Source organism: Malaya genurostris, chromosome 2 (genome assembly GCF_030247185.1).
Source record: "Malaya genurostris strain Urasoe2022 chromosome 2, Malgen_1.1, whole genome shotgun sequence".
Lineage (NCBI taxonomy): Eukaryota > Metazoa > Arthropoda > Insecta > Diptera > Culicidae > Malaya > Malaya genurostris.
The window spans coordinates 238763331-238779025 of record NC_080571.1 but is presented as its reverse complement, the minus strand read 5'-3'; the positions used below and the strand labels follow the sequence as shown (position 1 = coordinate 238779025).

Here is a 15695-nt window from a genome sequence, read left to right as displayed (position 1 = left end):
TGGTGATTACTTTTTAGAACAATCGTTAAATTTTTTACACAAACTAAAATCTCTGCTTGGATGTCTGTTCTCTGTGTTTCAATGTTGAATTTCATTACAGTGATCGATGTTCTTCATTCATATGGACAAGAGACTCACAAAAAGGTGTTCTAAAACACCAAATCACACGATCTGGGCGACTAATTATGGCACAAACACGTAACGATCATTTCTTTCCAAACTCGACACACAATGCATGCATGGTATCAGTGTAGGCGATTGCCCATAATTTGACAGAAGCTGCTCGATATTTTTCTATGTTGTATACAACATTTTCAATACGGTAGAAGTTGCTACAAGAACTCGTGTCTCTCAATGCATTAACCGTGAGAGAATTTTTCTACATTTCTTCGCTCCACTTCATACTCTGAGTATTTCACGGCCCTTTAAAAAATTACAGTCTGATAATGATCGGTGCTGTGTGTAATTTACCAAGAGTGAATCGCAAGTTGACAATTATCGCAGAAAATCAAATCGATGATTCGACTTGATGATTCTCATACTAGGTTGCAAACCTTTGTGTGAAGCATTCACATACATTTTCATAGACACAACTTATACAAAGGTTATATGCACATAGTTAGAATAAGCGGCAATAGTAAAACAATTCTATCGCAACTATCAACTGTTCATATAGAATCGGATCCCGAAACGAGAATAAGCGACTGTTTGTTGCTTCAGAGAGAATCTCCACAGCAGCACTGCTGTCCACTCTATGTTAAATGATCCATGTCGGTTTTTTGTTACTGCGATGATATCCGTCTCTCTTTGATGGCACTGATTGAATCGTGTGAAGAGTAGTTAATACATGGATCAATAAGTCCCGAGACTAAAGCAGAGATGGCGCTCGTAGTAAACCAGTAACCACATCTTTCTAGAATACTAACCTTTGCTTGAAACGGGTCAAAATTTTAAGTCGATCCGACCAGAAACAGCTGAGTTATCGAGGTTGCAGTAAAGTCGTTTTGTAGTTTGTTTAAAAAATGGAAAAAACCGAGTTTCCTGTTTTGATAAAACATTGTTTTTCAATGGGTAAAAACACCGTGCAAGCGAAACAATGGATTGAAAAATGTTATCCGGACTCTTGTCCATCAAAAGCAACGATTTGTCGGTGGTTCGCCGAGTTTAAACGTGGTCGTACCCACACAAATGACGCGAAACGCTCGGGTAGACCTGTGGAAGCCGTTACACCGGAAAATGTGAGTGAAGTGACAAAAATTATAATGAAAGATCGTAAAGTGAAGCTCCGTGAGATTGCTGAGATGACACAGATATCATATGGAAGTGTATTTACTATCCTTCATGAAAAATTCAGCATGAAAAACGATTTTTTTCAAGTGGGTGCCGCGATTGCTTTCGATGGAACAAAAACACCCTGCCACAAGTCGATGAAAACAATGGCGAAATTGAACGAATTGGGCTTTGATCTGCTTCCCCACACCCCCATACTCGCCAGATTTAGCCCTGAGAGACTACTAGCTCTTTGCTGATCTTAAGAAAATGCTCCAGGGAAAAAGATTTGGCTCAAATGAGGAGGTCATCGCTGAAACTGAAGCTTATTTTGAAGCGAAAGATAAATTTTTTTATAAATATGGTATTGAAAAATTGGAAAAACGTTGGAACCATTGTATCACCCTAAAAGGTGATTATGTTGATTAATAAAAAAAAATTTTGCAAAAAAAATGTTGTTTCCATTGTTAGTCTCGGGACTTATTGATCCATATGTTAGAGAGCGTGTTTTGATACGATAAAATCCATCCTTGCATGGTATCGCGTGCAGTGTGTCATGTGGCACCATCATGTATTTTCGTTCAAGCCATCAGAGAGGATATTGCACCTCGGTGCAATATCCGAAGTGTTACATAAGTAGTGTAAACTTTGCGTCTGCTTAGCAGGTTGTTTTGAACTGCTAGGCGTAGTTGAATTTGAACTACTTTAACTTTTGATAAGTCGATGGCGAAACGCGTAGAATATTTATTTTCTTTTTTAGGCTGAAAATGTGTTTCTTCGTCGAACCTCCATTGACTGCTCTGCTTAGCTGAGCGTACAATTGCGGCCGTCAGCGTCTTCGATGAAGCGTGTTCGAATAATGTTGTCGTATTATTTTTTTCAACGCAGTAATCATATTTGACTTCTTCATGCGGACAAAAACGGAGCTCTCTTCAATTTCTCAGAGACAGCTGAGTCGACTTTCACAAACTTAGACTTAAATAAAAGGGTCTAAGTGTGGAGGGGTATAGCATGATGGGATAGTCGATGCCTTTCACGCAGCCCACCTGGGTTCGATTCCCAATCTCGCACAGAGAAAAAAAGTTATTCTGGCCCGGAGAGGCAAACGACCTTTAGACGTCTGTAAAAATAGATTGCTTTTGACTTTTATTCGGATCCGGCTTCCGGTTCCTGAACAACAGGGCGATATATGTTTAAAATTTTAAACCGTAATTTAGAGCGAAAATGAAAAAAACGAAGAATTCTTATTAACTTGGGCTAGTGTGTGCCCAAGAAAATTTTCTTGTTCTTATTCAATATTCGAAGAAAAGTTTTTTGAAGAACTCCTAAGTAATATTAATAGATATCGAAATTTCTTTTATTGAATTAGCGTTATTGTATACCTAATCGTAGATTACCATCCCATTGGCCGTTTTTCACACCCATTTTTAATGTGCTCTGGTGAGAATCGGAGCCGTCTCAAAGACATTGGCTCCATTCCCCTCGTAATTCAGTGATTGTAAGCCAAGATATGTGCAGAAGGTTTTCTTAAATCTTTGATAAATGCCTAATTAAACTAATTTGTTTTTGGAATTTCACGCCAAACCTTGAAACTAACCTGTCGAAACAATGTTTACGAAACGAGATTTCGAATTATGCATTTAGCACCAATTTAGTAAATTATCTCTCGTTAAGCAATTCTATATGCTTCCATGTTTCAACGAAGTTTATTTAGTCGTCCAGTTCAGTTCTAAAAATGTTAAAAAAATTTGCACTCTAAATCTCGTTTTGCTCTAGAGAAACCTACACCAGCGAGACGAGTTACGACCGACGCAAAATAGTAGCTGGCATAAATTTCAACCCTACCAGCTGTTTTCCGCCAATGACTTAGAGATGGGTTGGAAATTTTCAGTTCACCTTCCACTGGGTCACATTTGTAGGGTGTATTCGAATGATTTGTCACATGACAATGCGGGTGACTGTTTTATTAGCAGCCCGTGAGCAAATATACTCTGGTTGCCAGTTTTTTTAAAGTAGCAGCTGTGCTGTAGTTGAACGCGCTTCATTCGCACCCTGTCAATAAGTCTATATCTACGGATGGTGCTTATTTGCATTCGAGAGATGGCTAATTAGACGTGCTTCGTTCGTGATCACACATTCCGTGTGCTATCGAAGCAGGCAGCGACGTAGTAAACCGCGATATGTTATTCAGCTGTCGACGTATTCCAAGGCCACGTGACTTTCGGTAGATAGGGATGATGATTACCTTGTATACAGCGTTGGTATCAGGTTTGATATGTGAAAGATGTGTATTGACGAGTGTGGAAAATCATTACATCGTTGAATTTGTAAAAAAATACGAAAACAAAATTTTCACAGGTGATTGGTTGTTCTTTATTTGAAGATATCCTTTGATATATTGATATATCTCAGCGTGTCGAGGTGTTCATCAAACGGAATTACCAATCATAAAATACGAAGTTTATGATAAATTTCAATGAACTTGACGACTGTCGTTGGCTTATCTGTACTTTTATATTGAAATATGTTGTTCATAATGATAGTAAGGTTGAGGTTAGAAGTTACAATATACATCGACATAATATAACGCAATCCGTTGATTGTAGGTCGAGTAATAAGCAACGCAATATGATAACTCGACCATTGGTACAATTCGCTCACGACAAATTCCTCTGAAAAACATAAATAACAATCGTCAATGCCAATTAAACATTTCGACTGTGAATTTTAGTGACAAAAGAACTCAATAAACATTTCAGATATCAGTATCCAGCTGGGGCAGAAGATAAAATAGATTCGTAGCTGAGTGTGCAGTGTACTCTTGAGGAATGACGACACAGTGACGAGACTGAAAATTGAATTACGCATGAGCCGTGCAAAGTCTGAATGTGTACATTACTCTGCACGCTCTTGATACTTCAGTAGATGACAATTGTTCGGTGATTGCATTTTTTTTGTTGGAATAGAAGTACTGGATTCGCAAGAAGTCGGTACATAACATTTTCCCTTGTTTTTGGTTGAAGATGTATTCTTCGAAGTTTGAATATCTGATCCACTGATTCTCGTAGGTTACCTGAAATTTGCAAGGAAACATTGTTCCTTGACCAAAGATCACGTAGAATGGAATAGTCTTACGCAATCTTGTGCATGCATGCGATTCCGGATACCAAGAAAGAGATTCAACAATATTTACCTTTCAATGGAAATAATCTCCTGGTACTGCAACGTGTCTTTTCGAAAGCAATGCAGGTAAGTTAGTTGTCGTTGTAGGGAAAAATCGTGTACCGTCTTCTACCAGGTGTGCCAGATAATAATGCGGGATTTTTTCAAGAGATGTCTTTGCAAACAGGGATTAGTTAACCGTCGAAACTATTGCGCCACGTTTTTTTTCGCTGTAACATAACTTTCCAAACAACCATTGCTGTTTGGTCAGTTGCAAGTACATTTAGCCAAGTTACCATGTCGAAATATTTGCCAAGTAAAGTGCATTTGCTAAAAGTGTTGATTCAATACTTTGTTTTGAAAAACAAGTTGTGCTAACTGCCATCGAATTCTCGTTGAAGCTCACGGGGAACTTACTCTATCGGTTGCGATTTGTGAACGTTGGTTTAATCATTTTGAACGTTGGGATTTTAGTGTGACTGATATAGAACGATCAATCCAAATCGATCCAAAAAATTGAAAATTCCAAATTTCAAGGATTTCTCAATGAATACAACACCCAAACTCAAACACAAATGGTGGAAAAGTTCATCGTTAATTTGAACTAATTTAAGACCTGATGAGCCGAAGGCGAAACCTGGAAAAATCGATGAAACAAAGAGTTTTCTGAAACGGTCTATGACGGGACCAGAATACTGGATTTATTTTGAGAATCCCAAGTGCAGAAAATTCTGGTTTTTTTTTTTTCATAAATACGTTTATTTCATAGACAATATACATAAGTTTTTCTTCGCCGTGGCATCCACAATACATAGTACTTAAAACCTAATACATTTCGAATATCATATTAATATATTGGTATTCATTAGTTAATCTAAACACTGTTTTTATCCAGCGAGTTGCTATTATAAATTACATTAAATTTTGTACGTGATCTTATAATTATTTCAGGTTTGTTTGTATCAGTTCATCACTTTTATTTAATATAAGATGGCTGGCTATTGGTTGAACTCATGGAAGAGAAAACAGTCTAACATAAAATGAAATTTAAATTGGAACTCCAATGGACTTAATGAAATAATAAAGAAGTTTCATGTAAGGAACGTCACGACAAGCAAGAATGTCGTGAACTGGGACATTGGATAGTCTACCTTGGGTACGCAAGGAATTTATTAGTTGAGATCTCACATCACGATACTGCACGCATGTCCAAACAACATGGTCAATATCGCGGTAACCTTCGCCACAAGCACAATGATTAGTCTCGGAAAGTCCAATTCGAAGGAGATGTGCATCTAACGTGTAGTGATTGGACATGAGTCTGGACATCACACGAAAGAAATCTCTACTCACATCCAGTCCCCTGAACCATGCCTTTGTCGATATTTTCGGAATAATTGAGTGCATCCATCTACCCAGATCATCTCTATCCCAAGAAGCTTGCCAGCTGGCAAGTGTTCTTTAGCGAGACGCGCTATAGAATTCGTTGAAAGCAATTGGTCTCTCATAAATTTCACCCTCAATAGCACCACATTTGGCTAAAATATCGGCTCTTTTATTGCCTGGAATGGAGCAATGAGCCGGTATCCAAACTATTGTGATTTGATAATTATTATTCAATATGACGTTCAGGCACTGTTTTATTTTGCCCAAGAAAAAAGGTTCGTTTTTGCCAGCAGCGTTTGAGCGAATGGCTTCAATTGCACTCAGACTATCTGTGAAAAGAAAATAATAGTTTGGAGATAATGTGACGATTACACTCAAACTATAATGAACTGCTGCTAAAAATTATGGGTTGACTCTGATCAATCATCGACATCAACTGCAAAACCGAATCGCTTCCAATAGAAAACAATGTAGTGCAGTAGGTGAGACTAAACAAGTGTCTTGTACTATGAGCTTCTTAACCCAGGGAAAACTGTTAACACTATCGACAGCAAATGATGAAATTGAATTAACCATTGCTAAAGTAAAAACCAGAATGGTCCACAACACATGAGAAAGTAAATTTGCAACACGACTACTGTCCCCGCGTATATAGCAAAAGTGGTCAAAACATCGTTTTTGAACCCAGATGGGAACTTTTGTCCCACTCGTCACACTCCCTAGACTTGACCCCTTTCTGATTATTATTTGCATCGATGACTCACGCACTTGCTGTGCTGCACATCATTAGTCATGAAGATGTGGAAAAATTACTTCACGATTGGATCGCTTTAAAAAATGAAAGAACTATTCATGTGGTATTCGTGAGTTGGTGGAAAGATGTAAAAAACCTGTTTCAATCCACCTAGTGATGTGATGGTGTCTTTCTCATGTTACTTATACTTCTCGGTTTCAATGGCTCTCTACTGAGCTAGCTTAGCTCGTACCTAACAGACCGCAAAATGTCAGTGAAAATCGGTGACTGATGTGGTGACTGTGACGGTGACCATTTGCTGTCAGTTCCGGAGTTCCACAGGGTAGTAATCTAGGACCATCCATATTTTTGCTCTACTTAAATGGTTTGAATATTTTGCTAAAATGCAGGAAATTATCCTTTGATGACGATTTCAAACTCTTCCATCTTATCAAAACTACCAATGATGCTATATTTCTGCAGTCATTACAAATTGCTGACTATAAACGCTATAAACAAATACAATGACTATAAACGCTTTGAAATGTTCAATTATATCGTTACCACGAAAACACTTAGTAGATAAATTCGACTACTCTATCTCACCAACCGTTCTTAAAAGAAAATCGTTCGTTAAAGACTTAGGAGTTATCCTAGATACGAAAATCATTCGAAGCACGTGGATTATACAATCAACAAAGTCTCTAAGTAACTTAGATTTATTTTTCGTACTACGAGATGTTTCGACAATATACATTGCCCAAAAGCGCTATATTATGCTCTGGTTCGTTCTACATTCGAATTCGCAGCTGTTGTATGGTCTTATTATCAAAATAATATTCAGCGTATAGAAGCCATTCAACATAAATTCATTGGTTTCGTGCTACACAAATTTTCTTGGAGAGATCCTTTAAATCTTCTGATTTACCCAGATCGTTGCAAGCTCATAGGACTCGATCTACTGTGTATTCGTAGAGAAGTGTTTAAGGCTACCTTCGTCGCAGATCTGCTCCAACCTCGAATCGATTGTTCCGAACTCTTACGCTCACTAGACATCTAGACATATTCGCCGTCGTGTTCTTCGAACTCATACTTTTCTCCGTCTTCCTTCCGCTAGAACCAATTACGGTCACAACGAGTCTTTCGTCTCTATGTGCTGACTATTTAATCGCTGCTATTCGATTTTCACTTAACTCATAAAACCACATGAAATTTGTTTCTAAAATTATTGTCGCTTTAGTTATATTCGTTTTTGTATTAGTATTAGAGATAGAAACGATTCTGTTTGGAATAGTAACTAATTAAATTTAAGAAAATGTATCATTTGGATAATTATAATCTGTTAATACAAACAATGAGAGGTTTTATGAATACTGGAGAGAGAGAGAGTTAAAAATTTGATAATGCTTAGCTCCAGTGGGCTTTTCCCTGCTTCAAATAAATAAATAAACAAATTCAAATAAGCAAATCGGTTGAACAAATAAACTCATAATTATTACTGGAGCATTTTTTCGAAAACCTTTCCGTTGAACATAGAATAAAAACAAGAGAATTTGTTCGGGCACAAAACAGTTTCGAATAATCAAGTTTAGAAGGATTTCTCTCAGTTTTTTAATCGTCGTTCAAAATGATGGCTTGAAATTTTGAATATGTTTCGACCTGCAGCTTCGGAACCGGAAGTAGGATCCTGATGAAATTCAATCGCAGTTTATAGAGCCAAAGTTTTGAAATTCCATTCGGTCATAACTGTAAAAATGAGCTCCGTTTTGAAGTTCTAGGAACCGGGAACTGAAGTTGTTTAGCCAGCTACTGACATATCTTTCAAATAGGAACAGTTTTGAGACAAATTTAGAAGAATTTCTTTTCTTTTAGCTTCGTCGCTGAATGGTGGATGTTTTTGACTACTATTTGCGGTATTTCCGGAACCGGGAACTAATAACCGATATATCCCAATTCAATTTTTATGGCCAATGACAAACAAGACGTACACAATTTTATGCCGTTTTTCATTGAAAAACACTGGTGGCGTGGATTGCTCTGATTTTGCACTTTCGAGCAGAAATGCAATATTTTGACGGTGTTTCATTGCCATTTCTGCTCGAAAGTGCAAAACCAGAGCAATCCACACCACCAGTGTTTCTCAATGAAAAACGCCATAAGTTTTTTAAGGCTATCAGGTGTACAACTTTGCTTTCCGATAGGTGGCTGTACCGGCTGAGGCTGGTCAAAATACATAGATGATAATGTCTTTAAAGTGAGTGTGTACAGTGTCTAACGAATTGTCATCGCAGTTTCAGTGACAGTTGGTCTTGTTTTCGTATTATTCACGCTCGAAAATGTCTGTTCATGTGCCCGATTCTCGCCATTTGCGGGAAGTATTACTTTTCTGTTACAATTCGAAAAAAAATGCAGCTAAAGCGCATCGAATGCTCTCAGAAACTTACGGTGATGTTGCTCTGAGTAAAAGAACGTGTCAGAGTGGTTTCAACGTTTTAAAAATAATGATTTACATGGTGGTGGAAGAGAAAAAACCTTCAAAGATGAACAACTGGAAGCATTGCTTGATGAAGATTCGTGCCAAACCCAAGAAGAGCTTGCCGAATCGTTGGTAGTGAGTCAGCAAGCCTTTTAAAAACGTCTCAAGGCCCTGGGCTTGATTCAGAAAGAGGAAACTCGGTGCCGTACGAGTTGAAACCGAGCGCCGTCTATTTGTATGTGAGCAACTGCTTCAAAGACAAAATCATAAGGGGTTTTTACATCGAATCGTAACCGGGAAAGGAAAGTGGGTTCGATACGATAATCCTAAACGCAGAAAATCATGGGATAGCCCGGGTATGCTACTTCGTCGAAGGCAAAACCGAATATTCACGGTGCCAAGGTTATGATTTGTATTTGGTGGGATCAGCTCGTTGTGATTTACTACGAGCTCTTAAAACCGGGTGAAACCATCACAGGAGATCGCTACCGTACGCAACTGATGTGCCTTAGTCGCGCGCTAAAAGAAAAGCGGCCACAATATCAAGAGCGACATGACAAAGTCATCCTCCAACAAGACAATGCTCGGCCTCACGTCGCAAAAGTGGTCAAAAAGTACCTGGAAATGCTGAAATGGGAAGTCAGCGTATCCGACGTATTCCCCAGATGTCGCCCCTTTCTGACTTCCACCTATTCCGTTCGATGGCACACGGCCTAACAGATCAACATTTTCAATCCTTCTAAGAGTTGGAAAAATGGATTGCTTCATGGATAGCTTCAAAAGAGGACTCCTTTTTTCGAGCCGGGATCCGAAAATTGCCGGAAAGATGGGAGAAAGTTGTCGCTAGCGACGGACAATACTTTGAATAATACATCTGTAAGCACTTTTTCGCAATAAAGCTTTTAATTTTGGAAAAAAAAACGGCGGAAGCAAAGTTGTACACCTGATAGTTTGAAGGATTTTCTCGATTTTACCACTTTCGTGAAATTAATATTTCTTTACTCATCACCACGAAATTTCGGAACCGGAAGTATCCAAATAAATGTCAGCATTTTTTTACGAGTATGTAAAACCTTTCATTTCAGTCATCTACAAGAACATGGAGTTCTCTGTAACTCTAGAATCGGAAGTCGGATCCGGATAAAATTATAAAGCGTTTTACAGGAAAGTATGGCCTTTTATATTCAGCAATCTCTGAGAAAATTAAGTGCATATTTTGTTGCCATTTTTCGCTCAGATAACCCTGAAATTTCGGAACCCGAAGTACGACCAGGATTAAAGTCAATAGCGTTCTATGGGACCATAAGACCTTTCATATGAATCTAAGTTTGTGCAAATCGGTTCATCCATTTCCGAGAAAATCAATAGCGTAGTTTTTTGCACACACACATACCCACACACATAGATACGCATACACATCCAAGCCTTGGTATTACATTCCTGTAGTGAAATTTGACCTACTCTTTCAACAGACTTCGCAGCCGATTCAGAGTGTACAGAACCATTGCATGGCTGAGGCTACGATCCCAGTGACACTACGATTTCTTTTAGGTCGGGGCTCGAACATACGACAGCTGGTTTGTGAGACCGGTGCCCTATACATACATTGGACCGCCAACCCGGGTCATACACATACACACATATATTTTGCGAGCTGAGTCGAATGGTATATGACACTCGGTCCTCCGAGCATCGTTTCACAGTGATTGCATAGCCTTTCTATATGAGAAAGGCACAAAGCATAGCTGTCAAATGCAATACTACTTTCTGTAAACTATCTTGAACCTATTACTTACAATTAACTTGGATTTTCATTCCAAAAATTCTCAATTATTAACTGGCAAAATTGATACGTACAAAAGGATATTGTATCTAACGTTGTCATATTCGACCCTGTACACGTAATTGCTAACCGAAGCGTATGATAGCATATTTTTTCATGTTTAAATTGAATATACACTGAGCTACAAGTTTGATTGAATTGTGCATCCAATAAATCGATCATGTTGAGATCCGTTTGTTCCTTTATCAAGATTTTATTTTCATTGACGGTTGGTCTAATTGAAATCAATGCAGACTGAATTTGATTGCGAAGACATAAAGTCCGGCTTTTGTTTATTCATTTCGATAACGCCCCTTTGTTCACTAACTGTATTGTGTTCGTTTTTGTTGTTGAATCGATCGAAAGCGACTGTCGGCTGCTTTCCGATTAGATACGTGCTCACTGCTTTTTCCTTGTTATAATTTATATTTATAACTTATTATTGTAAATTCGTTTGTTTTGTTCTATTTTTTTTAAACTAGTATTTGACTTCTAGTTTCTGTGAATTTAGGAAACCAACGTGCGCTTATTGATATTCGAAAAACGTGACTTTCAATCTGCAAAGAACACTTATTTTACATGATTTTCACTAACTTAGTAAAGGTAAAAGAAATGCAATGTAATACAGAACTCAACATCGAACGAGAACCTCCCTAATCAAAGCAGGGAGAGCACAACTCACTCCTAACCTATGTCATTTCATCAGTTTAACCCGTTTCGCTCTTTTTGCATTTTACCCCGGTTCGATTTCACAGACTATCGTAGCAGCATACTTGAACCGATCAGTCAACAATTTACAGTATCGAAACGACTGTTGCTGTTCGTTGCCGGTGACGTCAGATGTCGTGTTAGTGTTAGGTTTTAGTTCAGGCAAACCGATTGAAATAGGAAATGAGATCCGGTTATTTGCGGCAATGGCTTGACTTGCTTGCTATTGACGCTGAGAAGCATGGAGCGGAGAGCGCAGAGCGAGAGAATCTGGTTTCTCTTCTTGAACCGGGTATGGAGACGAATGGTAGGCGGTCGGTGTCGTTTACCAGTTAACACCAGAGCAATCCTCGCAAGCGGTTCAGTACGTAATTATTGCTTCAACCTAGCAGTACCCTGTGTCAGTTTTCGAGAGAGCCCCTTAACATATGTGTGAATCGTAACCGAAGGCAAATTTTCTGCGGAAATCTAATAGAAAAAGTTTGGTGTTTTGTGCGACTTGTGCAACAGGTTATCGCTAATTTACGGGTGTGTTAGTTCATCAGTCAATTTGTTGATCGAGTACATTTGCAGTGGCTGCCGTAGTGCGAATTCGATTTCCAGTCAAGGCACTGGCGAAAAATATGTTTCATCAGAGAACTAAGTTCAAACTGAAATCTACTGGTTGGGTGTAGAAAAAGGCGATAGGAAAGTTTCTCGGCTAACAAGTGGGAAGGCGGATATATAGTTTCGGTTTCCCCCCATCCGACAGCTGGTTTTCTGGGAAATAAAGCATAGTCTTCGCTTCAGTTGGTTGGCTAGTGCCGCTCTACTAGAAAGTTGATCACAGTCGCCCTTGGAAGTGGGGACGACTGGCAAAACTGAGCTCACATCTGGTTTTCGAGTGTGCGGCAGATTTTCGCAAACTACTACTCACTCTGGTTTTCATGACTGACTGCACGGGACGGCAAGGTCCCCCCAAAGTCAACTACAACGCTGTCGTTTGCGAAACCGTGGTCAAATTTCCAACCGCGAACAGACTCAACCACCAGCAGCATCTACTGCAGCGGCAGCAGCATCAGCAACGGCTGCAATCGAGTGCATTCTTCAAGGAGAGTGTAACATGAGCGAGTGAAAACTGTAGCGGAGACAAACTGTTTCCATCTTTTTTTTTATGACGAGCAAAAAAAAGTAGTGCTTAATGCACTTTGACGAACAAGTGCACTGTTACTGGAAGTGATTGTCTGAACGGAAGCCATTTGTAACAACAAAAAAAAAAAAAGAGTAAAATAATAGTGTTGTTTTAGAAGCCGAGTGGGCGGAAGGGAACATTGGTGGCAAAATTGTCCACTGGGCCGCGGAAAGAGGTCAGCGTAACGAGAATAATTTTGTTGTTGGACGAGGAGAAAGGTAGGGACCTGGTTGAAATTGCTTCCTAAAGTCAATTCAGTTTTGTCTCATCCCGAGCAAAAAAGTTAATATTTACATCTATTCTCTTTCTAATATAATGTTTCTGCGAAAAAAAAAAGAATATTTCCTAATTTTGAAAACAAAACTCTAGGTTTGCGAGTAGTAAATGGAAATGGATTGATCAGTTTTCAGTCATTCGACTATCATAAGGAGGATAAAAAATAGGCATATTTTGAAAGACGAAGTAAAACGAGAAAAATGTATTTTGTTTGTTTTTTTGATAATGTATGCTTTCTGTTTCTAGAATACAATTTTGAAATGTTCATAACATACTCGTAAACATCGAGCCAAGTTATGAATATGAATATTGTTTCTAATTTTGCTCATGGGTTGTTATTCACCTTTGCCCGGGACGCCGATTAGAGGCGTCAGTCGTATCGATGGTTGGTAGGTATGCTGTGTTTACAAAATGACGAATCGAGTGGGGTCGACATACAAGGGTAAACTATTACGACTGTTGTTGAAAATAGTCCATTAGCGGGTCCGTTAAAAATAAAAAAAATGAAAGAAACGGAAGAGAAATATTACAGCACATTCATCAGAAAGTGGACAACATCTTGAGACAGGACTGTTTGAAGCTGCCGGTGTTGTTCTGTGAACGAGAGTTTATTTTGGTTCGTTGGAATCTGAACCATGTGTTGCAGAGCTTACAGGGAACATTCGACAATAGTTTGGATTTTCAAATGACATTTAATTAGATTGTGTCTATCAATAGAAAGTTATAAAATATCAACCGGAATTTCTTAACCGAGATTTCGATTATTTTCGCAGGGAAAAAGTAGAGACATAGGAGTCCATATGGAAGAGAAATTTCAATTTCTGTAACGGAGGTGTTGAAAACTTTTCGTAGCGAACTGTCTGTTGGGAAACTCTACGAGTTTTATTCTAATAAAAGGTTCCAGAATTCCTATTTAGTGGAATGAATAACCATAACAGTTTGAAATCGCTAGTAAGAGAAACTCTCCAGTTTCAACATTTCGATTTCTATTAAATCTTTTTTGAGGAGTTGAAAATCGAAAGAATATCAACATCTTTGAGTTCTTTGATCAAACCCGGTCAAAAATCTCTTTCGGCTGAGATGACAGAAACTATGACAAAACAGTGTGGTGAACAATACTGCATTCTATATGAGCAAATAAAACCTGCAAAAGCCTGAAAGTTATCAATGATATTTTTTTTTAATTTCAAGCGCTGCAAAGTAAACGAAATGGAAATCTTACTTAAATAAGGAATGCATCTGTGTATCATATTTAGTTGTAAATGAGATGCAATTATATAAGCTTTGGTTAACAACGAGATGCACAGGGTTGAGTACGATAATGTTTAATACAGGACCTTCCCCGCTCGTCATTGACCATGACATGACTTTCCGGAATATATATCGCAGAACGGAAAATTTTTTTCCATCGAAATCGAAGTGTGGCGAATTTTTTCCCGGTATGCGGAATGGCGTGCTGGTGTTACGTATGCGACTACATAAGGCAATTCCATCTTACGTGATTTTTTATTAGGCCGGGAAACATCCTTGTAAATCGCTAGTTACATACGAGGGATTAGGGTCATTTCGCCGAAAGCCGTTTCGCCGAAAAGGTTATTCCGCCGAATAACATTTCGTCGAATGGGCTATTTCGCCGAATGCCATTTCGCCGAAAGCCATTTCGTCGAAAGTCATTTCGCCGAGAGCAATTTCGCCGAAAGAGTCATTTCGCCAAATCCGGAATTCGTCTTAAAATCGTAATTGGAATTGATTTAAAATAAAGGCAAATGAAAGATAATAGCGTTAACGCCCGTTTTGGTGACCTACAATTGCACTTCTTGAACAAAGATTGATTCTTGTACTCTTGAATAAAGATTGATTCATGAACCTCAGAACAGAGTTCCCAAGAAAACTTGTTGACTATTAGCTACTAAGCATCAAAGCAATTGCATAGGTGTATCTACCAGGCAAATGTATGTGGTATTTTCCGTTTATGAACATACAGAAGACATGACCCTTTCGGCGAAATGACCCTTTCGGCGAAATTACCTATCTGGCGAAATGATCTATTCGGCGAAACGACTTTCGGCGAAATGGCATTCGGCGAAACGACTTTTGGCGAAATGGCTTTCGGCGAAATGACCCGCTCCCATCTACGAGAATCAACTATTACATGTACGTTGTGTGAGGATCCTGTGCACTACAGTAAACCGTGTACTGAAATTACGTGCAACAACTTCTGAGCCGGAATAGCAATGCATCAATATCAATAGCAGCAGTTTTTTCCCCCTGGTAGCCCTGGTCGAGGGGGAATCAATAGCAATAGCAGCAGTTACAACAAAAATAACAACAACGACGATGACGAGATGAACGAAGATGCAAGCGGATCATCTGCTTCTCAAACGCTGAATAGTAATGAGAACAATTCTTCCCTAAGAAAACGTGTTACAGCGAGATCCAATGAAAAAAATTGAGAAGCCTACTCATTTTATTAGATTCTAGACTAGAATGGCATTGGTTGAAATCAGTGGCGTCTCGTGACAAAATTGACTAGTTGTGCACTGCTTATGTGGTATGATAGCAGATGTAACAGTCCGTTGTATGTGAAAACTAAAGATTGAGGAATGGAGATTTGCTTGGTGTTTTCAATACAATGAGGTAACGATATACTTTCGGATGGGATTTTTGATTGAACAAACAAATCTCAGAGCTA

The 15695-nt window shown here is 38.7% G+C and overlaps 1 protein-coding gene across 4 annotated transcripts in view; it reads left to right on the top strand.

Annotated features, from left to right (window-relative positions):
* The window catches only part of LOC131428277 (PRL-1 phosphatase), a 191922-nt gene that overhangs the window by 101042 nt on the left and 75185 nt on the right, over positions 1-15695 (top strand). The window contains exon 1 of one of the 4 annotated variants that reach the window (XM_058592093.1): positions 11919-12945. The exons of the other annotated variants lie outside the window; for them this stretch is intronic. The gene's annotated coding sequence lies outside the window, so the exon portion shown is untranslated. Of the gene's footprint in view, positions 1-11918; positions 12946-15695 lie in introns of those variants that run through there. 4 annotated transcript variants of the gene reach the window in all.